Consider the following 23,962-nt stretch of genomic DNA (forward strand, 5'->3'; position numbering starts at 1 on the left):
ATATCTGATGAACTCCATAGTTGGTCAGAGAATCGACTTTCATAGTCAACGCCTTTAGCTGAGCATCTATAGCCGTAGCTGTATCCACCTCCAGAATTCCTGCTACCTTGCCTTGTGATAGTCTCTGAGTTGGGTTTTGATATTCATTAACAGCCATCATTATAATTAGCTTATAAGCTTCCTCATAGCTCTTGTCCCATAAGGCTCCACCTGATGCTTCATCTAGCATGGGTTTCGACTGTGCTCCCAACCCATTATAAAAGTAATTGATTACCATCCAATTAGGCATTCCATGATGATGAGACTTTCTAAGCATCTCCTTGTAGCGCTCTCAAGCTTCACATAAAGATTCTACCGAATGCTGTGCAAATTAAGTAAGAGCATTCCTGATTGTAGTTGTTTTTACCATATGGAAGAATTTAGTAAGAAATTTCTAAGCAAGATCCTCCCATGTTACAATAGAACCTGCTGGTAGAGAGTGCAACCAGCTCTTAGCTTTATCCCTCAGAGAGAATGGGAAAAGTCCCAGTTTCATAGCATCTTCCGAAACACCGTTGAACTTGAAGGTGTCGCAGATCTCGATGAAATCCCTAATGTGCATATTGGGATCTTCCATGAGAGTACCCCCAAACTGGAATGAATTCTTTACCATTTGAATTGTTCCAGGCTTGATTTCAAAGGTATTAGCTGTAATGGATTGTCTGACAATGCTAGATTGAATGTCATTGATTTTCGGTTGAGAATAATCCTTCAATGATTTCGTCTCTGCTGCTGGTTCACCCATTGCAATGATCACTTCCTTTTCTACTTCTTCTAGTGTGTCCTTACGAGATTGAGAACGTGTTCGCATACACGCTCGATTGAATACCTGAAACACACAAACAAATTAAAATTGGTAAGAGAAATAATTCTGAGTCAGTGAACTTTAACGACTACTAATGACAAGCACATAAACTAAATTTAACACTGATCCCTGGCAGTGGCGCCAAAAACTTGTTCGCACAAAAGTACGCAAGCGTACGCGGTCACAAGTAGTATAAGATTAAGTGTAGTTCTTTCCCCTAGGGATTGGTTTAATTCAAAATATGCACTTATGCAACATTGTATGATTATAATTCACTGCTAAGACAAGTATCAAATTGAGTTTGATTATCTAAAAGTAATTATACTAGAATGAATTAACTAATAAATTAAAATCAAGTTACTTATATGAAATAAAACATGGGATTCTAACTTCATTAAATACTTCATCCAGCGTTTATGCTTTTAATCATAGTATGTGACGATTATGATAACTAATCAAATAACACAAAATTAGTACACGCTATCTTTTAATATACGTGTACCCTACTACTCAGCATCCACAATTTAGATAGAAGCTGGACAGACACAAATTATGTTTAGACCCTATATGTCTATAAGATTTGAAAACATAACGGTTTAAGAGCAAGTTATCCATTGAGATCACATAGGGCAGCGTAAGATGGTTAAAATTACACTACGAATTATGCATGTTAAAACATCCATAAACCTATGCTAGCATGGCAAGTTCTAAACCCCTATATCCACTTTCACATTCAATAGAGATTAACAATACAACTTAGATGTTAGCTACGCATCCAAGAAGATTAAACATAGCCATACTAGGAAATCAATAATTCATCATGCACTGAAAAATTTCGGAAATCAACTACTAAACTCCATAAATAAATCCGTTAGAATCCCACGATACCGATTAGTTCATAATCGAACGGCTCGTCATCATGGGTTCCAATGAAAACATTATAGTAAAAAGGTTCTGAATACTACAAGCGAATATTAGAGTATTAAGGTTTAGAAAACATATCTGAAACAAGCATCCAAAGTATCGCCTAATTAGAATAATACAAAAGAACAATGTAGAAATAAATCTTCTTCTTCTGGGCCGTCTTGTGTGCTTTTGGTTCCCAGAGTTCTCCCTTTTTCTCCCCTTTTTCTCCCCTATTTTAATTCGTCTCCTTTTCTTTATTTATATGCTCCAGGTTGACTTGATCGCTCAGAATATCCAAAACGTATTAAAATCAGGATTCTGTCTGCCCGAACTAGCGCGGGCATGCCTAGATCAAGAGCGGGCGCGCTCTACTAATGGAAAAGGGGCGTTGGCGCGCCTAGGTCAAGCGCGGGCGCGCTTGGCTTCTGGAAAAAAATTTGCAGTTTTCTTTTTTCTCGTTCTGATCTTCTCACAAGCGCTCTCACTTCATTTCTTGATATCTTATCACCACAAAAGCATAAAGAAGTCCATTCCTACCTCCAACTAAAGCCCTGCACATACTCCACACAAAATGCAGTAAAACACCACATACTTGAGGTCAAATCATCAACTTAAGCCAATCTGAAGCGTTCTAAATGGATATAAATTCACTTATCACTTGATTAATATAATTAACTGAGTTTTTGATCTATTATGTTTGTGTTCATTCTGCTAAACATAAAATTTACATTTCTTAAACTGATTTGTTCAAACCATATTTCATAAAGCTTAAAACAAAAAAAAATCCAAGAAACACATTCAACCCCCCTGTGTTATATTTCATATAATACATCTAACAGGTTCTCCTCTATAGTCAAGGTTCCTAGATTTACTCAATGTAACAAAACCCAGAAAACCTTGCAAGAGAAGCCTTCACTGATTACAAGCACACTCCAGGAAACATCAACCACCGCGAACCACCAATGAGTCAGCGAATTAAGATTTTACGAGATGACTAAGAGAGTTACATTTTGACGAGTCAACTAAACGAGTTACATTTTGATGAGCCAACTCAATGACTCACCAACCCATCTGACCGAGACAGCTCGCCCAGCTCAACATTGTCGAAACTCCTAACTCACCTCCGAGTCCACTTCAAGTCCACCTCCCGTGTAAAAATCTAAAATTTTTACATCGATAAAAGAGCTTCATGAACAGTAATATATCGGTTTAATAAAAACTTTTATGACCATACTATATACGAGTATTTAAATTAAGATTTGGAGTTGATATTACGTTTTTACGTTATAAATGATCGTATGTAAAAGTCGTTAGTTTTCATAGAAAATCGATATTTCAAAAGACCGTTTTCTACGAGACATCGAGGGATATGAGAATTATATAATGACCATGAGAATTATAAGAATTAGAATTTCATAAATGCAACCAAGTCCAAGTACAAGAAATAGTAAGGAATTTACAATAAAAGGATTTATGATGCGAAATATTTTCGAGAAATAATCAAACACATGAAAGAAAATTAAGTATTAAGCATATGTTGGCAAGTTTGAAAGCATTACATCCATTCACACCATGCAATTATAATATTAGAAGCTAACCAAGGAAATTCAAAAGCTAAATGGGAAGTACAAAACCAAACTACATTAATTAAGGGCATAGTACATGTATAGTACTTGAATAGTGCAAAGGGTAACTTGTAAGACACACACAAGCAAGCCTCACAAATCAGCCACTAATCTGATCCTATATCTATATAAAACACATATACACATTGTGGCGCCTTCCAAACTCGGGTCAGAAGTTTGGGGTCCACAACACATGTACAATATAAACCTGTATAAGAAATATTATTTACAATGACCCTGTTTCACATAACCACGGATCGCAACAGGTTAAAGTATGAAAACAAGCCACAATCTTAACCTTTATTACAACATACCAAATCCCAACTAATTTAACTTACAATTGATAATAAAATTATTCTTACAATATGACTAACTCTATACCGCATAAAGCTTCTGCTAGCTCGATTCAACTCAACTGGACCCTTAGCCCGCATTTTGGACTGAGGAACTTCACTATCATCCATATTCTTTTCAACTTATAAGGCTTTACAACTATTACTGATCAATTCTGGGCCAATTCTGCCGCTTAGGCTTTTACGTCCAACCACTATATCATTCTGGATTCGACCTCAACATTTAAGTCCTTTGATTGAGACCTTAATGAGCTTTTCGACTCACCACCAACTATCTTTCGTCCAATTCCAATTCTCAGGAATTCCCACTAGAACCGAAACATGGAGGAATAGGCACGCGAGAAGAAGAAGCAGGAGTCGGTGAAGGAAAGAAAAACGAAAGAGAGAGAGAGTCGGTGAGATGAAAGAGAGAAGGAGATGGTTGTGTATATCTGTTTTAATTTATTTATTCTGCAAATAAACCAGCAAGGAACACGTAGCTATGTAATATTCTTGCTCCTGGTCTTGGCTGCCACGTAGTAAAACAGGATAAATATGGGTTCCCTGGATTCCAATTTTGTCCTGCATTCCCCATTTAACGAACCATCGCGCAAATAAAATAATCTCAAAAGTTTACAAATAAATTTTTAAAATGTCGAATAATTTAAAGTTATTAAAAATGAATTTTTCAAAATTTTTAAAGTATTTTTAAAACATAACTCGTATTCGCATTTCATGATTAGCGAACCGGGCTGCTCTTAAAACAAATTCTAAAAATCGCGAAAATAGTCTTAAAATATTAGAAATATCCCGAAGTAAATAAAATCATAAATTTCGAAATTTTAAAATAATTTTTAAAATGCACTTTATACCCGCTTTTAACAAATAAACGAAACAACGCGCGGGTAAAATTAATCCCGAAAATTTCCAAAATAATTTTAAAATTCTCGGAGTATTCTAAACTTAAATAAATATAAGTTTCATAATTTTTAAAGATTTTCTGAATTAAATATAGATTTTACAAATTAATACAATCAGAAAATCATACAGGGTTAAATAATTGATGAAATATTCATTTTTTAATTTTTATAAAATCCCAAAAATAAATATTGTCATTATAAAAGCATAAAAACAATTTTAAAGTTAGTTCCAATATTTATGCAAATAAATTTACAATAATCCACTATTGAAAGTGAAAACAATTCAATACGATCCCATAATTAATCGCGCGGACAACCCGGTACACTATAAATCACATATGGATAATAATCAAACAACACATAGCGGTGAAAACTAACACACATATTTTATTTAATAATTTTCATAATAATCACATATTTAAATAACTCAAAAATATACGAGTCGTTATATCCTTCCCCCCTTAAAAAGATTCTGTCCTCAGAATCTGATCTAGTTACATAAGTGAGGATATTTGTCAAGCATATCTGACTCCAGTTTCCAAGTAGACTCTTCTACTCGCGGATTTTGAACGTATTTACTATAGATATACACTCATTTTCAATGACTCGCCTTTAACGATCAAGATTCTGGATTGATCACTCTATGCAAAGCAAACTTGGACAAGAGCCCCATTGACTCCTGATCGATCACTTAATTTAAATCAGATACTTATCATTTTTATCTTTAACAGACCAAACACACTATATGTACATACTGTTGCGATGGTAACATCAACTCATGAACAACCTTATCTATATTTATCAATACCTCAAATGGTTCACCAATTTTAGGACTTAACCTGTCTCTTCTACTTAGACTTATCTAGTCTTTTTCAAGATGAAACTTGTACTAACACTACTGGTCCTATTTCTATACTTATTTTCTCTTTCGATTCAATTTTGCCTTCTTTCCTTGTCTACTCCGAACTGCTTCAATCAATATTACTACGCTTTTGGTATGCTGAATTAACTTAGAATTTGACACCTTTCTTTCTTCCACTTTATCTTAATAAAACTAGGGACCTACACTTGTGTTCACATGAAGCTTGGTAAAGTGGCATTCCAAAGCTGACATTACTGATAACTGATCATTCCAGTGTTTCCTTACAACTCAATCTCTCAACATATCTTACATTTCCTAATCAGTTCCGTACTTTGATTCTCCATTTAAGGATGATAAGCAATGCTCATTTCTAACTTGTTTTCCAAACATTTAAACATCTCTTACTCTTTTTCATCAGTTAAGGCTGAAAAGTAATCTCATATATTCACGTACCATCACCTTTAAGTATTTGAACTTCAAATCCTAGTCCTTCCAATTCGTTTATTAACTTCTCGGTGGTCTTAATTACTTCCAATACTTTCTGTCGGTATAGGGCATCTATTACCTCCTTTCAATTCGTTTATTAACTTCTCGGTGGTCTTAATTACTTCCAATACTTTCTGTCGGTATAGGGCATCTATTACCATACGGCTTTGCTTAGGTAGTTATAAATGGATTAATTCAGGATCTTTTGTTAACCTTGGTCAAAATTTCATTCTTGAAGACTCAACGTATAGTTGCTTTCCTTATGATCTTTGGAGAAAAAATCCTTGGGCATTCCACGCAGACTCTTTTATTCCTTGAGTAGCTGAGGATGTTATCAATAAATACAGTTTGCTTATCCAAGTATTTCTTATACACCACATTCCTTAATTTCTTATAACCACCTGATACACTCGTCATTTCACATAATATCACCAGAGCTTGCAATGCTCTTAACTCACCTTAATCGTAATCTCTGATATTTTCTTAGGTTGGATCTTAAGTTACTCCTCGCGATATAATATATTGCTTGAATTAGGTCTCGTAGGAAATTAATTCTTTATAGGGGTCACTTATTCTTATTCGTTGTTTTGTTATGTTCCCACTTCACGATTCGCCTCTTGTAAAGTCACTTCCTGGATCTGCTTTATCCACTAGGCGTTCCAATACTTCATTTTAACTCTTTGACCTGTCCAACACCTCCTGATCTATCTTGAAATTTCCTTCTTATACTTGGTTATCACTATTTTTCTTTAAATTTCCTTATATCTTGGCGTCTTTTCAATAATTAAATACTTAATATTGTAAATTTTCATGTGGAATCTTATTTCTTAACTCTTCTATTTGTAGCATCCAGGTGCTGAAAGAAACCTAGGAATATCATGATCATTCTCCTGGGCATATAAATTTCCTTTTACTAACCATTAACATCGTGATCCATTATCTTCTATTGACATCTTATCTTTCCCTTCACCATTTCGACTAAAAGGTCATACTATTCATCCTTGCTCCTTTTAGATTGCGAACTTTAACTTCCAATTCCAACTGCAAAATTCCATAGATAATTCTCCTGGTACCGTTTCTATGTTTGTTCTCTCCTTCTTGCTTATCATCTGCCTTTATATTTTCTTTTCCTCATGAGTACATACTTCAAACTTTTATGGTCCGTATATATCTTACACCTTTTTCCATACATATCATATTTCCCAATCTTTCAAAATAAATATTATTACTGTTAGTCCCAGTTATGATTAGGATACTTCTGCTCATAAGGTTTCGGTTGTCTGGGTGCATATACAATAATTTTATTGTGTTGTATCAACACACATCCTATTTCCTTATGAGAAACATCACTATAAACTACCAAACCTCCTTGGTACTTTCAAAATGATAAAGCAGGTGTTGTAACCATTCTCTCCTTTAACTTCACAAAACTCTTTTTATCCTTCTCCATTTCATATAAATCTCTTGCTTTTCCTGGTTAGCTTCGTCGAAGGTATTGCAACTTCCAAGGAATCTTGCACAAATTTTCAATAATAACCGGTCCCTGGTAAAAGTCCTTACTTTTATTGGTACATTTTGGCCTTTCTTTATTCATAGTAACTTTGATTTCTATTGGATCTCCTTTGGTCTCCTCCTCACTGATTACTTATGCTTCTGTTATTAAAAATTTCACCTTGTAGACTTTACATACAATTTCTTTCTTTCTGACTCCCTAGTTGTCATTAAATGCTTCGAATGGTCCTCCGCTGACTTTAAGTAACATAATTACAACTCATCCAGATATTCATTAAAGATTATGTCCATAGGTTCAATCTCTAATTGGTAGCACCTAAATCTTAAATCAATTTTTAGAAAATAATTTGCTTTTTCTGTTTGATCAACAAATCAGTAGTTCGAGGTAACAGATACTTACTCTTGATAGTAAACTTGTTGAGCTGGCTTTGGTTGACGCATAATCTCATACTTCATTTTCTTATTAACATTTAATACCGGTGCACCTTATGGGGTACACTAGGTCTAATCGCTTCTTCTTCTAGCATTTCTTGCATTTACTTTGCTAACTCCTTCACTTTAACTGGCGCCATTCTGTGCGGGGCCTTGGATACTGGCTTCATTTCAGGTGCTAAGTCAGTCACGAACTCAATTTCTATATCTAAAGGAAATGTTGATAACTCGTCCAAAAATATGTCTTGAAACTCCTTAATTACTATAAAATCTTCAAACTTTGTTTGCTTCCGACTTTTATGTATTGCATAATCACTATAATGCTCATATCTTGATCATCGTAATCATCATTAACAAATTCGTTACCTTCTTTCATCTTCTGAACCTCTTTACCTTCTCATTTGGTATCCTTAGAATTATCTTTTCGTCACAACGGTCTGTCTAGACATCACGCTTTAGTAGTCAATCCATTCCTTAGAATGATATCAAATCCTCTTATCTTCCAGGATATCAATTCTTCACAACTTATTGCCAAAAACCTTCATTCCATCATTGGTACTTACTTATTTAACAACTACACGTTCTTGACTTGCTATTCCTTTTAACCATAATCTTATCAATTCAATAGGGTAATTCATCTCATCAACAAAACCTTGAGAGATAAACAATTAAGTTTCTCTCACATCTTTTAATACTTTAACACATAAGGCATTCCCCTAATCATCCATATCATCACAGTTTCTCGTTCTTGGAGACGTATTCCTCATTGGAGTAGATTCCCTTGACTCTTAGTGCATCCCTGACTGGCTAGTGATTTGCAATTTTCATCATATGCCTTTGTTTGCTTTCCATGCGTGAGAAGTAGATGGAACTTTGCCCGCTTGGTCCATAATTCGTTGATTTCTGTTTGAAAAATTCTTACAAAAAACGACAGTACAACGAAGCAACTAGAAGGATTCACAATTCAACAAAATTGAGAGTTGAAAAGAAAGAAGAAACAAGGATTTGAATATGAATGAAACAACCACATTGGTACTTAAGATGGCCAGTCTTTCGTACCATATGGCATACAGCATATGATTAGGTGGCGTCCCACCCGACTCTTCGTCATTCTGACAAAGTGTCTCACCATAACACTGTTTGTCCCAATCCATAAGCAAAAATTGAGGAAAACAATTAAATTTGAAAGGAATGCAATATCCTCCTTTTCGATATCATAGCAAGGAGTTTATTTAAGAAAAGAAGTTCATACTTATTTAGGAAATCAAAAAGGGAATATACGCTGTAATATTGAATACAAGAATGATACCATTGGTCGCCATTCACACTTCATTTGTATTCATCTTTCGAGCTCGTTCGATCATATCCCAATTGCGTCATATAACAACTTTAGAAAGTCCGCTGAAATGTCTTCGCAACCAAGCATTATAACGAATTCTTACTTGCTAAGTTTTGCGTCTTTAACCTCGCACTTAAATGTATAATACCTTAACAATTCGATTATAATGGCGTCCCTACCTGATAACTTCGAGATTCCTCTTTTAATTTAGAATAACCACGTACCATTCGACATAACGATCCTTTTGTTAGTAATACTCTGCTTTTAGAGAGGTCTGGAATTTTTTTCCAATCTTCTTCGATCACGCTTCGGCTTCTGTTGAATCAATGAATTCTTCAAACTTTGATAGTCCTAGTAATTGAATGTATAGCTACTCCGTACACTGATTATGTTGTAAATTTTATCAAACAATACTTGCACTTTATTGTTAGGAATAATCAACTTCTTCATAATCATAGGTTACTTCGTTCTTGAAATTAACGATACTAAATTTGAAACAGCATCCTTCCAGGTAATCCAGGCCTTCCAACAAACAAGAAACTCAAGTAGTAACTTGACAACCAATGTTTAAAAATCATTTTATTCGGAAAGGCTTTTAGAAATTTGTAAAGGTAAATCTCTTTCGAAAACTTGTTTAAAAAGTTTGGAAAATCACAAACCTGGTTGTCCTTACTATATGAGTTGGTTGTTGTCCTTCCAACCTATAACAAAGTACCAAATTAATGGAACTATCATATAAAGGTTCATTCACTTCAGTTTACCTTCTCTCCTTTACTGGGTCCATTTTCCTTCCTTAATCGACGATCACTTCAAGTGTTGTTCCATGTTATTATATTCGTAGCTTCACATTAAAATTTTCATACCGGTAATACCCCCGTTATCAACTTTGCAATCGCTAAGTGGGACAGACTATCTAATAATCAACAAGTCTATTTCATAAAACCAAAATTTGCTCATATCACATCACATCACTACTTTACATATCGCATTTATCATAACACCATCATTTAATTCCACCAAAAATTCCAGAGTTATACCTTTCTCTCTTACTTTTTCAAAATTCATCTAGTTTATCCCTTACTTTTCACGGGTGGCTTAGTCACTAAGGGCTTCTTTTAACCCGATAATAGCTATCCTCTGAAACACTTAAATCTCCTCTCTAAACTTCGTCTCACCTTTATTTATATCTCAAGCGCTCACCATTTACTGTAGCTCTCGAATCCATCCTCATAGGTACAATCGCGTCATAGAACAAGTTCTAAACTGGGGGTATAGAACATGATGTAGGGTAAACTGAAGGGATACACTCACATCCGAATGTCCAGTAAGGCAAGAATAAACAGATGGAAATTCTTATATAGGTATTCTCGCGTCAAGAGGCAGAAAATTAGCGTAAAATAACTTGAAGAAGTGCACCTGTTACAACAAAAGGTAGTGCCATTAATACTGGTGGAGGAACAAGGTGCAATCCAATCTGAGAGAAGATGACGATCCTCGAACGGAAAGCTCCAAACGATCAAATAACATCGGGAAATCAGGATTTGCCATTGCCGTTGTCTGGAATTCACGTCGCAAGCTGAAAATCCCGAATCACAACACAAACCGTGCCGAAGACTTACTATGTAATCGCACTCATCCTCACGGCGTCTTCTCTTTCTATTTCCTATTCCTAATCCTAACCCTCTACCTAATCCCGACAATCTAGGCTTGTTTCAGTGACTTATAACCTGTAGCTCTGATACCAACCTGTGGCGCCCTCCAAACTCGGGTCAGAAGTTTGGGGTCCACAACACATGCACAATATAAACTTGTATAAGAAATATTATTTGCAATGACCCTGTTTCACATAACCACGGATCGCAACAGGTTAAAGTATGAAAACAAGCCACAATCTTAACCTTTATTACAACGTACCAAATCCCAACTAATTTAACTTACAATTGATAATAAAATTATTCTTACAATATGACCAACTCTATACCGCATAAAGCTTATGCTAGCTCGATTCAACTCAACTGGACCCTTAGCCCGCATTTTGGACTGAGGAGCTTCACTATCATCCATATTCTTTTCAACTTACAAGGCTTTACAACTATTACTGATCAATTCTGGGCCAATTCTGCCGCTTAGGCTTTTACGTCCAACCACTATATCATTCTAGATTCGACCTCAACACTTAAGTCCTTTAATTGAGACCTTAATGAGCTTTTCGACTCACCACCAACTATCTTTCGTCCAATTCCAATTCTCAGGCATTCCCACTAGAACCGAAACATGAAGGAATAGGCACGCGAGAAGAAGAAGCAGGAGTCGGGGAAGGAAAGAAAAACGAGAGAGAGAGAGAGTCGGTGAGATGAAAGCGAGAAGGAGATGGTTGTGTATATCTGTTTTAATTTATTTATTCTACAAAGAAACCAGCAAGGAACACGTAGCTATGTAATATTCTTGCTCCTGCTCTTGGCTGCCACGTAGTAAAACAGGATAAATATGGGTTCCCTGGATTCCAATTTTGTCCTGCATTCCCCATTTAACGAACCATCGTGCAAATAAAATAATCTCGAAAATTTTCAAATAAATTTTTAAAATGTCACGAATAATTTAAAGTTATTAAAAATGAATTTTTCAAAATTTTTAAAGTAGTTTTAAAATATAACTCGTATTCGCATTTCATGATTAGCGAACTGGGATGCTCTTAAAACAAATTCTAAAAATCGCGAAAATAGTCTTAAAATATTAGAAATATCCCGAAGTAAATAAAAACGTAAATTTTGAAATTTTAAAATAATTTTTAAAATGCACTTTATACCCGCTTTTAACAAATAAACGAAACAACGCGAGGGTAAAATTAATCCCGAAAATTTCCAAAATAATTTTAAAATTCTCGGAGTATTCTAAACTTAAATAAATATAAGTTTCATAATTTTTATAGATTTTCTGAATTAAATATAGATTTTACAAATAAATACAATTAGAAAATCATACAGGGTTAAATAATTGATGAAATATTGATTTTTCAATTTTTATAAAATCCCAAAAATAAATATTGTCATTATAAAAGCATAAAAATAATTTTAAAGATAGTTCCAGTATTTATGCAAATAAATTTGCAATAATCCACTTTTGAAAGTGAAAACAATTCAATACGATCCCATAATTAATCGCGCGGACAACCCGGTACACTATAAATCACATATGGATAATAATCAAACAACACATAGCGGTGAAAACCAACATACATATTTTATTTAATAATTTCCATAATAATCACATATTTAAATAACTCAAAAATATACGAGTCATTATAAACATCCACTTTATCACACAAATGATTTACAAGAAAGAAAAGCTTCTCCCTCACATTTTTCTCCCATTTTGCCATTCAAGAAGACCAAGGAAGGAAAAATTCAAATCCTATGTTCTACTCATTCATAAACCACCAATTTTTAACCATATCTCCTCCATATCATGGGTAAAGTACTGACTAAATTTCAAGATAATTTATGGAATTTTCAATTTTACAAAAATGTTTGAAGATGAGGGTGAATAGTGACTCCCAAAATTTCTAACTAGTTTCTTGATTTCTTTTGGTAGTTTAAGAAGGATAAGCATAGTTCAAGGCTCTCTTAAGGCTTAAAATAATTTTTTAGTATGTGTAAGGATTTATTAAAGGTATAAACCTCATCCACCCTTTGTATTTCTTTGAGATTTACGCATAGTTACAAGATGTGTTTAAGTATAACATGATTCTTGGAGAATGGAGTTTGGATTGTTAAATCTTGAAGGTTAATTATTACGAGTTGATGTTGATAATGTTTTTAAATATTTGAAAAAACTGATCTTGGAAGAAATTTAGTGGATTTGATGATTGGGTTTTTGTTAAATGGATTTAACGTAGTTAAAACCAGGAATCATTACTCGTATAAGCGTCGTAATGTCCGTCGGAATTTAGGACTATTTTAAACGAGAAATATGAACTGTAATTTTAATATTGGTCACCACTTGAAAAGAATGTAAGGGACTTGTTTTTTAGTTTGTAACCAGATAAATATCGTGCTGAGATGATTTATGGATTAGGAGAAAAGTTCATTTTAGTGAACGTAGTCGAGAAAACCCAACTACTTCTTTTAGAATATAATTGAGGCCCTTAAACATTGTTTAAAATTATGAAACTTGGTCGGTAGCTGATTTATATAGTAAGGAAGCCCTATTTAATATTTGAGCTAAAAATGTTAATTATTTTTAATTTTATAAAAATGTTGGAGTTGAGGTCGTACAAAGTGAGAATACTGAAATCAACCACTGCATAACTACTGCCTATAAACTGCTGCTTCAGGATTTTCACCCCTCATCCCAGAAAACCATTTTTAATTAATCTGTTTCAAATTTTTTCTAGATCATGCACGCGGAAACGGTGCATCGATTAAGTTAATGGTTTTAGAGAAATCAATATTTTAGTGAAAGCGGTATGAATAGTAAAACTTTGTAGTTGACCAAACTTTTAAAATATTTTTCACCTATTTAAATTCATGTTTTCAAAATGAAACTTTTATGATATATTACAAGTACTTATAAATCTTCTTGAGGTAGTTTCACATTTAAATATTAATTTTTCAATTTTCTAAAAATGTTAGAGTGCGAGTCGCGTAATAGTAACATTTGGTAAAGTCAACTCCGGGAGACCACATTGACCGTCCATTATAACCAAGGGTTGATAGTTATTCTGAGTCGGTCGAATAACGAAAATTATAAAGTATTGTACTTATTAGAAATATAAGTCATTGATGGGATTAGGAATACTGATCAAGATTATGATACTTATTGATTAAAAAACCCGCAACGAAAGGAAGTCGGAGAACGTATCTTGTACTCCAGGAAAGTTTATAAACCCTACTCAAGATTAATGTTGTATTGTGAAAATGATTTACTCCATATATGTATGATGCCATGTTTACCATGATTTCAATTAAGAAGTATTATAAGATGAGATTGTTTGTGGTAAAGCGTGTATCGTATTATATGCTACGCTAGCGAGTAGCTTGATATATATACTATAGACCAAGAGTCGGTCGGTATGATTTATTTAAAACCCCGGAAATATTCCGGAAATGCTTGAGATGAATAAAGTCCGTATCTATTTTATTCCAAGGGACTTGATATCCTCTTATGAATTATTAAATACCTCGAATTTTTAATAAAACGATTTTCAAAGATCGTATTCCCTCAAATTATATTATTTATTTGAGTGAAGAATATAATTTCAAATATTCATTTAAAAGAAGAAGTATTCTTAGACGATTACTTAATTATTGATTTCAAACATTTTATATTTATTTAAGATTTAATTATTTACTTAAACAAAAATCAGTTAAGGAATATTATTTCAAATATTCATTTAAAATAGAATTATTCAAGGTTTAATTATTTAATAATAATTATTTAATTATTAAATATTTAATAAATAATTTAATATGATTTAAAATTCATAAATCCTATTTTAAAATATTTTCTGAATGTTAGAAAATCATTCTAATATCATTTAATCTTTGAATAATATTATTTTGATCTACTTTAAATAATTTGATGATGATGTCAAAAGAAACTCCCCCTTAATTATTTATATGTTGACAATGGTCAACTCCCTTAATTATCTTAGTATTGCCTTAAAAAATTCTCGGAAGTACATATATCCATATATGAGATGAGCTATTCACATCAACAAGAAAAATGCTTGGGGAACTTCGATATAGTTCAAGTTCCAGATATATGATAGGATTCTTTAAGGACAAGGGAGGGGTAGACTCCAGTACTTTGTGTACTGGGGAGACTACTAGTTTAAGTTCGCATGAGAAGGTACCATGTATACTGAGAGACATTCGAAGTATGCAAAATATACCCGAGAGAAAGGGGAAGCATATAAAGCCCGAATGCGGCTAGGGTGACAACCGGGAGTAAGAAAGTCGTTCTTCTAATAGTAGAGAACAATGATAATATTCTTCTATATGAGTGATCATCGTACAGTAGGGGATGTCCTATTCTTCCACTTTGGAATTATTATGCAATATTGTAACTAAAGCCAAGGTGCTTATTTACCGAGAGTATTAGCAAGATATTTTGAAATAAATAAATTCCGATGTAAATTAAAATGAGAAGGTGTATATCACAAAGAAAACTATTCTTCTAAGTATATAATACTATCGAGCGCATTGTCAAGATATTTTGATATATATATAAAATATTTGATTTGATTTAAAGAGAAATAGGTGTATACCACCTAGATTTTGAACCTTCATATTATACGATAAATTATGGGAGTATTATTTTAATAGCTATTTTCAACTGTCTTACATAATTGCTGAGCATTATTGCTCACTCGTACTTTCTTTTAAATGTCACAACACAACAGATAATCAGTATGTTGGTGAGGAAGCGTGAAACACACAAAGGCTTTTCATAACTACTGGTAGTTAGTTTGAGGTGGGCTATATCATTCAGATAGGAATAAGATATTAGTAGTAATTATTGTAACTTCATGTAGAGGTTACAAATAATTGTTTGAGATCCTATAAAGTACATTTGAGTTGTAATAACTGATGATACTTGTTGTACATCATTTCTAAGACTATAACTTGTGTATATGTGAGATTGGGGGTCTGTGAAATGGAATTGTTGGATTATTGAGTTAATAAAGGTTATACATGATTGAAGGATTGCGTGACGATCCAGATTCCTGACCCCGGATTTGGGGGAGTTACATCCCGAGTTATTAAACTTGTTCGAATCAAGTGAACAACAGACCCCGCGGCTACTGCAAGAAGTTTTCAGGCCACAGTCAATGGAGTTCTCCCCTGATTTATTAATAATCACCGTGCTGCCTCATCTGCCAGTGGTAACCCTAATCTCAAAGTTATATATCCATTTTAGTTTATACGTATTTGATGCGTATATGTTATTCTAAATTATGATAGTTTGGTTAATTTACATATCAGTACCCCACTATTTTATATGTCTTGTCTTTAACCCTGGGATTTTAGAGATACACATATTAATCGCCGCTTTAGCTGAATTTAACATACTATCCCCGTACCTTTTAGAAATAAACTTAAAATGCAAGAACTATTATGAATTATGATAATAGTTTGCCGATTCAAACAATTTTAAATGGCTTCAACTATTTAGCTTAGTCTCAAGCTATGAGAAATTTTCTCAAAGGTAAACGAATTTAGCATTATGTAAATGGGAATTTCACTATTCTAACTAGAGAGAAAGATGAACTTGAGTCAAAATTTAAACATCAAATCAAAGAGTGGGATGTCAAAAATTATCAAGTTACTACATTCTTTGGAAACTCTTCTGTTTCTAAAACAAATTTGCAATTTGGAAACTTTGAGACAGTAAAAGAAATTTGGGATTTGTTGGCATCTCAGTATACTACATCGTATCTTGCACACCAGTATCAAATCATGAGTTCTTTGAGTAAGTAGAAACAAGCATCTGGTCAGTCGGTAGCTGATATTCTTTCTCAAATACAAGTAGTTTGAGATCAGTTGACACTATCAAAACCAAAATGGTTACATATAAAAGATGTTGTACTTTATCACTCTTACCGTGATTAATGACTCATCCAGTTCTTGATATCCCTTACTCATGATTTTGAACCAGTTAAAGCTGCTCTCCTCCATCATGTTCTGCTGCCCACTCTGGAGAGTGCTCTAACTGAACTTATTTATGTGGAAACTCGACTTGGCATCGGCAAAATCATTCCACGATTGATATTTTCCTAGAGGTACCTCCAACCCCTGCTTCTGAAAAATTATTCAGCATATTTTGTCGTCAAAATGGGCATGTAAGTAAGGATTGTGTTGCACTTCGCAATCACACATGCCAACATTATCATCAAATGGGTCATTAATCAATTCAATTTTTCAAGAAGAAGTCACCTTTCTGCCTAAACAAGTTCTCTCACTCTTCCTTTTCGGCAACCTCTAAACCTACATCAGAAACTGCACCAACCACATCTGCAAGCGAGCTTGAATCCTTACTCAGACAAGTTTTACTTAAAGTTAGCTCTCCTTCCACTGCATTCTCTACCACTTCGGATACTTCTTGGTAATTTGATTCTTCAAGTTGCAATAACATGAAAAATTATCCATCCACATTTACCACAAAGATAAAAAGTTTATGCCTTTCAAATATTTAAACTGCCAATGGTTCCAAAATGAAAGTGACACATATTGGAATTGATCCACATAAGATCTTTCTCTTCCTAACACATTTTTTTTCTTAATCTCTCACTTAATCTTGTTTCCATTGGCCAGTTGGGTGATCTCGATTTTAAAATTGTCTTTACCCATTCCGGTTATCATGTACAAGTTCCCCAGACAAGATAAACTGTTGGGACATGACGTAGATGCCGGAGGTTATTTGAGCTCACTTCCCTTCATCTCCCTACCCCAATATCTCATTCCACTAATCTAGTTGTATCTGTTTCATATACAACCTGCATTTGGCATTCTAGGTTAGGACATCCTTCACCTTCTTATTTATGTAATCTAGTTTCTAATGGTCATCTAGGTAGTGTTGATGCTGACACTATCGAGTGTGTCTCGTGTAAACTAGAAAAACAACATGTACTTCCATTTCCTATTCATTATAAAAAATCATAAACCACTTTTGATCTTATAGATTCTGATATATTGGGTCCTTCTCCAACTTCAACTATGGGGGTTCTCGATATTATGCGATATTTGTTGATGATCTCTCTCAATACATGTTAGTCCCAAAGTATCATAAGGGGGTGAATACGATACCTACATTTTTTTCGATTCATTTTAAGTCCTTCGTCAAATATACAGAATCAAAAGTGCACAAAACAATTCAAGAAATATATTATTTTATTAATATAAACCTTAAGTTCGTTACATTCTAATCGATTAAGATTAGCTATAATAAATTCAGCAGCATAATAGTACATATACAAGCTATTCAAAATAAATTTCCTTGAATGAGCTCTCGTATTTTTTACAGTTGGTTGCTGGAGAAGATGATGAGCAAAGTTAATTCCTTCTACTCATAGACTTCATAAACTTTCAATTATGTGGCTTGATTACAACCACATTAATCATGTGTGCTTCGGTTAACAAATAATAACCAAGGCATATTTTGGTGCCAAGAGTGATCTCATTCACTTCTAGTTGCGCCTAGAGTGGAAGAAGCCAAAACTTAGAATAATTTCTTCATGTGGCGCCTAGAGGGAAAAATGTTCAATACTTAAAATGTTTTCTTCCTCTTGCGTATGTTTTCATCTTCTGGAGCCTAGAGGGGAAACATTCATGACTTAGAATATTTTCTTCTTCTGGCGCCTAGAGGGGAAAACACTCTTGACTCAGAGTGATTTCTTTATGTGGCTCCTAAAGGGGAAAACATTTATAACTTATAATTTTTTCTTCTTCTAGAGTCTAGAAAGAAATATTCAAGACTTAAAAACTTTTCTGATCTTCTTCAATATAGCTCAAATCTTTCATGTCTTTGATCCACTCTTTTCTATATAAGATTGATTTCTTATGCATGATTAAGTTAATCCTTTTCTGATGTGCTCACGCTTAGTGCACCGATCTGTTTCACAAATGACTAACACTGAATTGGACTCACTCCATCTCATTAGAATTCTGAGTTAATATTTCCAGATGGTCATTCATTGCTTCATTCACTGAAACCCTTTGAACTTCATTACTCATATCAATATATTCCATTACCACTAGAAGTCCTTTGATATTTTATTATTTACGGAGGCTTGAACATATCAGTAAACTTCTTTTCTTGACTCTATTGCGGACTTAAAGCTTTAATTCCATATTTTAATTCTTTGTATTTATCCAATCTTTGTTATCTGGATTTCTGTGCTTCACAGTTAACATTATTTATTTGTTTCTTTTTCATGTTAAGTATATCCCCTCGGTTATATTTTATGTTATATTATGCTTTACAATCTCCCCATATTTGTTTGTTGGAGTTCAACAAGCAAATCCCTAAAGGATATCTCCACTGGTAATAAGAAAGAATACATACTGAAAGTAGGAAACTGTTATTCCCAAACAATCGAACAAAGAATTACAGAAGGGGATTGAATATAATTCTGGCTACTTTTTCAATTTTAAGAACAATTCTACTATGACTATATAACTATGTTTGATTTGGCTATGGTACGGAATGAAAGTATTGATGAAATCAAAGCACAAAGTAATCAAATACAAGTACTTAAAAACTTTGTGGTGGATTGAACTTTTCCACCAGAGATATGTATTAAGTAGAGAACTTTGTGTTAAAATGTTGTACATAACTGCTTAGAAGTTGAACTAGAAGAATAGAGAAATTCTTTACATATTTTTTTTCTATTTCTCTAGTAATTACTTACTTACTTGGATATTGCTCTACTTGCTACACTTGGTTTATATATCACCAAGTTATATGATAAAAAGACAAACAAATAAGACAAAATGTTCCTAGTCTAATTCTCATACTTCTTCATTTCTCAATCAAGAATCTTTGAATATCTTCAGTTTAGCATGGAAATGGAAATGCTTTTTTGTTCCCTAAAACCAGCAAATAGGCTGCCACATTCCATTTACACACAATCAACGCATGTGACTGTCAAGTCACTATCTACTGCACTTTTGAATTTGATCATCCGTTAAAACTTTGGCTGATCATCCGTTGAAACTTTGGCTGACCATCCGTTGAAACTATGGTTGATCATCCATTGACACTTTAGCTGATCATTCATTGAAGCTTAGTGAAATATCCGTTGAGACTGTCTTCATTGCAGTTAACTCTACTTCATTTATACAAGATTACAAGGCATCTAATATGTATAATTAACCAACCTATCTTGCATATCAATTTAGTAGTCAACATGTCTTAAACATTCTACCACATGTAGTTCACTAAAGCATTACAATATGCATAAATGTGCTACTAACCTTATTGTAACATAAGCTACTCTTTCAATGGATATTGAAGTGATCACCCATTTAAAAGCTAAAAATACACTAAATAATATCTACTAGGTGTTTTGTTTAACTTATCATCAAGTTCACAACATATTTTTAACAATCTCCCCCAATTTATGTCTACTGGAATTCTAGCCATAAATTAAGAGAAACTTGATGATAACAAAATACCCTTTGAATACAGACCGAATTATAGTAGATAAAATTTATAAGTGCCTCAATTTGCTGACAAACATAGAGAGGAAAGTTTGTAGAGAATCTCACAGACCATTTTTAAGGTGCTCCTCTAAACTGAGCAAATTTAGCTTATCTCCTTGACTATCTGTTAAATGGCATTTATATCCACTTAGAACGTCCTATAAAGGCTTGAATTGGTGTGTTGCACTCAAGTTATTTGTGTTTTTGATGCGTTTTGTAGTTTTTTTACATTTCAGGCATAGTTGAAGGAATCAGGAGGTTTAACATTGCTTTGGTGCTAAATTGGTGTCAGGAGGGTGTCTAGGAAGTTTACTTGTGGAATGCCATCTCAAAAATCAAAAGTTTTTCCATTATGTTATTTTGCCCATGCTGTGAAGCACGCGACCGCGTCGGGTTGTCAGAGTTGCAGCGTGCCCACGCTGGTGACGCGCGTGGTCGCGCCAGGTCGGGATTTCAGAATTCTGTTGCAAGTAGAAGATGGATTTTCTGGGCTTCTGGATTGATTGGGCTGCTATATATTGACAATTTAAGGTCATTTTTAATAAGAAGCACATAGCAGAGCTTAAGGAGAAGATAGAGAGAAGACCTACGAGCACAAATTGAACCAAGGCGAAGAGGATCTAGTTTATTCTTGTGATTTTTTGTTTTAAGTTATAATCTTGGATGCTAGTTATGGCGCCCTCCAAACCCGGGTCAGAAGTTTGGGGTCCACACACACACACCTTATTAATAACCTGCTTATCACAATGATAAAGATAATAATAATATACAGTGACCCTACTTACCAGCTACCACGGACCGCAACAGGTTAAAGTATGCACACAAGCCAAACACACCTACTTATATTACAAACGTTCAAATCCCAACTATTCCAAACTCAGAGCTGAGTATTAAACATTATTACAAACTTTTAAAAACTCAAAAAATCCCAAAAGAAGCCTACTAGCTTAGCTCGATCAACCAGAACCCCTAGCTCTCGCGCTGGACTGGGGATCCTCGGTACCAACCGGTTCCTTCTTAACTGGAAAAGAACATAAACAATATCGCACAAATGAGCTAACTAGCTCAGCAAGTCACAATGACAAAACTGAGAATAATGATCATCAAGTAAATATGATTATGATATCAAGTGAACAATGGATTATGATTTTGAATTGGATATTATATTTTCATGTTAAAAACCAAGGTTAGGCTGCTGATCAGTCACGCACTAACCCCGAGCAAAGCACACAACACTACTCTAACTACTGGGTCCAAGGCACACATTGGCCTAACTTGACCATTATATGGTCTGACCACGAATCTGGTCCACAATTTTATAAAAACAATCCAATTCTACCATAATAACAGAATAAGCAGTAATAAACAATAAACAGGATCATTAACAACATTGGACGTTCAGTAATGAAAATGGTTTCAATCTGTATAAAGATCCATATGGCATTTCCAAAGCTTGGCTGTTAGGTAATGAAGAATTGGATAACAAAGGAATCAACATTTCAGGGTTCCAAGGATTTGATCTTTTAAAGCATAAGATATAATGGTTTGATTGTGTAAGAAATCTGGTTCAGTGTCTAATATTTAGTTTGTATGTATTTGTAGAGTAGTATCGTATATTTGAGGTTCGTATTTGGGTACACAACAATCAATGGTCTAGAAAGAATCAGGTTTACGGCTCAAGATCAATAACTGGAATCAAGGTTTAGGGTTCAGTGCTTCAAAGCACTTGCAATATAAAACAGGAATATCAATCACTACAATATCTCGAGAAAGTTCAGAACTCTTGCCTGGTACTAGCTTACTATACTACACTTGCTCTCAATCACCACTGTCTTACTCCTTGACTATCTGTTTCCCTTTCCTACGCCTCACCTCTTCTGCTCATATATCATAAGCATCTATCAATATTTAACTTATATGATGCTATTCAACACATACTTCTATCTACCCTTCGTTTTACCCAAATCCGATTAACGGATTGAAAGTTATGCAATAAACAAGTAAATAGTGAATATATAGACCGACAGTCAACCAACAAGTCACATATAACACATAGCACGTCACATAATCAATAATATATCATTTATAAATAAATCTCGGGTCATAAGCAAGCTTTCTGGTATTTAAAATGATTTTTAAAACATTTTTCGGAACTAAAACGGGTCGTTGGATCAATTTCGGAATAATGAACAGGGTTCAGTTGGCCAATTCTGGCTTTGAAACAATTTTATAACAATTATCGAGCCTTGGAAATAATTTTAAATAATATTTTAAAGCTCGAAACTATTTTTCGTAATTTTTAAATCATTTTTAAATAATTAAATCTAATTAAATAATTAATTAAAAATAATTAATAATTAATTAAGTCAATTAATCAATTAATTGACCAATTAATTGACCAATTAATCAATTAAAAATTAACTGAAATTAATTAACTAATTAATTCAGATTTATTTTTGAATTGAAAATAATTTTTGGAACTAAAATAATAATTATTGGAAATTTTGGAAATTAAAAACAATTTTTAAAATGATTTTTAATAAAAGAAATCCTATTATTGAAAATTAATAAAACAGAAATACTATTTTTACAAGTTTTGTAAACAGAAGTCTTATTTTTAGAACTTATAAAAATATAGGGACTAAACTGTAAGGTTGATCAAACTACAGGGGTCAAACTATGGTTTAACCACCTTCTTCACCATGTCGCCGGCGTCGCCATTGCCGGCGACACCGAGCTCACCCGAAATGTGACAGAGGCCTCGAGTGACCGTGAAACACTCCAGAATTCAAGAATAAACCATGTGCAATTCACTTATGTAAACCAAATCTGCAAACATATCCGAAATCGATCGAAACGATCGAAACAAAAACTCCCCGCCGACGAGTTTATATAAAATCCGGTGAAACTTCACATGACAACTCCGTTCGATCTAGGAATCGTCTGATAGCGTGCTATATATGAATAAATTGCAAACTTCAAGGGGAACAAAACCCACCCCTTTAGAACATCTGATAATCCCTAATTAAGAAACCCCCAATTTTAATCAAGAACATTCAAACGAATATAAACCCTAATTATACAATTCAAGAATCAAACCCTAATTTGAACATGTTATTGAACTCCAAATCGATGATATGACATACCAAAATGATCAGGAAGAAAAGATCTACAACATGCAAGCATCAAATCATCCAAACAATAACTCGAACAAAAATTCATAATTTTATTTATTAATAATTCGAATATAAAATAGTTTATAGGAAAATAACATTTGATTCTGGGTTGAAATTGATGGCTGAATCAGATAGGAAATTTTTCAGGCTTTGATTCGAGTATATGCACGCCTTAATCCGATATCGGTAACGCCTTCAAATTTGTATTTGATTACGAAGAACAGTTTATAATTATAGTATTTTCTCTGTAAAAACTCTGTAAATACTGTTTGCAAATGATTTCTGGTACGAAATAAAATACGGTAAAGGCTATTTATAATTACG

The 23,962-nt window shown here is 33.7% G+C and overlaps 1 non-coding gene across 1 annotated transcript; it reads left to right on the forward strand.

Moving 5' to 3' along the window:
• The first annotated feature begins 287 nt into the window (after positions 1–287).
• Positions 288–394, forward strand: LOC141663405 (small nucleolar RNA R71). The gene has a single exon (XR_012551477.1). It is a non-coding gene; the product is annotated as a small nucleolar RNA R71 (small nucleolar RNA).
• Positions 395–23,962: the final 23,568 nt, after the last annotated feature.

The sequence above is a fragment of the Apium graveolens genome, chromosome 5 (assembly GCF_009905375.1).
Source record: "Apium graveolens cultivar Ventura chromosome 5, ASM990537v1, whole genome shotgun sequence".
NCBI classification, from domain to species: Eukaryota; Viridiplantae; Streptophyta; class Magnoliopsida; order Apiales; family Apiaceae; genus Apium; species Apium graveolens.